We start from the raw sequence: 2695 nt of genomic DNA on the forward strand, positions 1-2695 counted from the left end.
CCCGCAGGAAGCAGCCTTCTCCGCAAGGCGTGAAAAGCGCGAGTCATCCTCTCCGAAAGCGGTCTGCGCTGTTGTGGGTTGGGGCCCGGAAGCCCTCGTGGTGCCCAGCGAAGGGCCTCGGCTGCGACACCTCCGGACCCGTCCTCGGCCGCACGGCATTGGGGCCCGCAGCGCTCAGCACCGCGCAGCGGGATCGGGGCAGCACTGCGGGTTGAGCCGCCCCACAGCCCGGGGCCCACGCGGCCGCCTCAATCGCGGGCAGACCCGGGTCCCCACACGCTCCCAGGTCCCGCCGGGACCGGAACGCAGCCCTGCCACACACACGGCACCGACGTGCTGATGCTCGAGGTTTAATGCGAGAAAGAAGAAGAGGGCACCAGCTGTGGGATGAGGCGCAGCCTGGCTCCGGCACACGCACGGAGCAGCACAGTTCTGCACGCCGCCGGCCCTTGGGCGCACGTCTCTCCCCATCCCCACCCTTGGGTTCTGCTGCTGCCCTGCCCCTGCACAGCTTCGCAGAGCTCTAAGCTGCTCCAGCTTCCCATCTCCCCACCCCCCAGCCCCAGCTCCCCACCTCCCCAGCTCCCCAGCTCCCCAGGTCCCCACTCCCCACAAACTGAGATGTTCCCTTCGCCTCCACGCTCCCCGTCCCCTTCCTTCCAGAGCTGCTGGCATGGGGTCACCCTCTGTGCCCCCATCCCCGTCTGGCACGTTTGGGGCAGGGCAGGGGGGGCAGAGCCGGCCCTCGGCTGAGCCCCAGCCCCACCTCCTGGTGGCCCCGACCCCACTGCCCACCCTGGTCATTTAGAAGCTCACAGTTGTAGTTGCTCTCCGTCTCTTTAGAGACGAGTTTGATTTGGTTTCTGCCATCGTCGGTGGAGAAGTCGGTGACCTCAAAGACTTCAAAGGGTGGGATGAGGACTTCATCCTCCCGGGGGTAGAAGGAGAATGGATTGATGGGGGCACCATGGCAGGTCTTGATCTCAAAGAAAGTATCTTTCCCAAACGCCTCTGCAGCACTCTTGTTTAGGGAGGTGGAGGTGAACTGGCCGAAGCGCACAGTTTTGCCTTTTTCGGCTGTGAAGCGGATGCCCCGCACGCCGCGGTAGACGTTGTAACATTGGTTGGGATTGCATCTTCGCAGAGCCTGCAGCGCCTGGGTCAGGAGGAAGTGCAGCGTCTTGAAGTGATACGACTGCATGTAGTGCTGGTGGGAGAGTCCGCCCTGACGTGTGGCTGCGTTGAACCTGTTGTACATCGCACCTGCAGCACTGTACGCCAGCACGGCGATGGCCAGATCCTGACTCAGCTGTGGGCACTGAGTGTGGCAGCCACAGCACTTCTGCCATTCCGCAGCTGCCTTCCTCCAGGTGCCTGCATACTTGGCATTCGTGCCGAACTCTGAACGGTTCACCTCCTGTAGCTCTTCCCACATGCTGTCCTCACAGCCGTCGTATTGGTCATCGAAGGAGTCGGGGGCCATGTCCATCTCTATCTCCGTGGGGTCGAGGTCTCCGTCATGCAGGGCGCTGCTGGCGGCCGACGTGCTGAGCAAGGTGCCGGCCAGCAGCACCCAGCACAGGGCGAGGAGCTCCATGAGTGGGAGCTGGCTGCGGGGAGCGGCGGCGGGGGCTGCAGGGAGAAGCAGAGCAGATGCATCGCGGGGACCTCAGGACCCAACGGACCCCCCTGACAGCACAGAGAAGCACCCCAGCCTGCGTCCCATCCAGGGCTGCTGGGCTCTGCCCCCCCCCGCTGCCCCCGGCCTCCGGCCCACGGCTGCCATTCCCTGCTGCAGACAAGAAGGTTCCCCAGCGCAGCCCAGCAGCCGGGAGCAGCCCTGGAGCTGCAGCACGCTGTTACCTTTGCTCTGCTTCAGGCAGGACCCACGGCGTGATGCAGCTGCAGGACACCCGGAGCTGGGCTCCGACTTTGTAGAGCAGCCCCAGCCCGCGTGCCCTGCGTAACTCACCCGCAAGCACCCCAAACTGCCCGGTTGTGGCCAAGTGGTTGCGAGGACTTCCCCCAGGAAATGTCCGTGTTGAGCCATCCCCCTGGCCTTGGTGCACGTGTGGTTCGCGGTCCCACGGGTGCTGAGATGAGCGGCTCTGGCTCCGCAGCCCTCGGTGCAGAGGGGCTCCCGGCAGCTGGCGCTGGACCCGCTGAGCTGGGCTGGGTGGGATGGAGCTGATGGACTTCCTAGGAGCCGGTCGGGTGCCGCGTGTTGTGTTTGGGGCGAGCGGGGCTTCCGACAACGTAAGGGCTGCTCTGCCTGCGGGGAGTCTGGGCTGCAGCAGGAGCTGCAGGGCACAGAGCCGGGCCGGCTGCTCCAAAGGCCCAAGGCAGATCCTGCAGCACAGGGCGCCGTGCTGTGAGCTGGGCACTTGGCCCTGGGGGACGGGCTGTGCCCCCCCAGCAGCATCTGCTGAGGTGTTTCTTTCTGCGTCACACATCTTATTTCCTTTGTCATCTTTTTCTCACCAAACTGTCCCTCTCACCTGGGCACTTTTCACACTTCTGTCTGCATCAATGCTCACCGCAAACCCACAGTGCGGCAGTGAGCAAACAGCCGAGTGCTGCAGAGCTGCTGCTGGCTTAAAGCACAGCAGTGCTACTGCTGCTGGGTCTCGTTCCAGAGGGCTGAGATAGCAGCAGACCTGAGCAGAGGCTGTGAGAGCAAAGACATTTCTTTGCA

General features: G+C 64.1%; 1 pseudogene across 1 annotated transcript; it reads right to left on the reverse strand.

Annotated features, from left to right (window-relative positions):
- Nucleotides 1-679: 679 nt before the first annotated feature.
- On the reverse strand, nt 680-1627 carry LOC306954223 (NAD(P)(+)--arginine ADP-ribosyltransferase 2 pseudogene; annotated as a pseudogene). The gene has a single exon. The product of its transcript is annotated as an NAD(P)(+)--arginine ADP-ribosyltransferase 2 pseudogene (transcript).
- Nucleotides 1628-2695: the final 1068 nt, after the last annotated feature.

Source organism: Tetrao urogallus, assembly GCF_951394365.1.
Source record: "Tetrao urogallus genome assembly, chromosome: 1".
NCBI classification, from domain to species: domain Eukaryota; kingdom Metazoa; phylum Chordata; class Aves; order Galliformes; family Phasianidae; genus Tetrao; species Tetrao urogallus.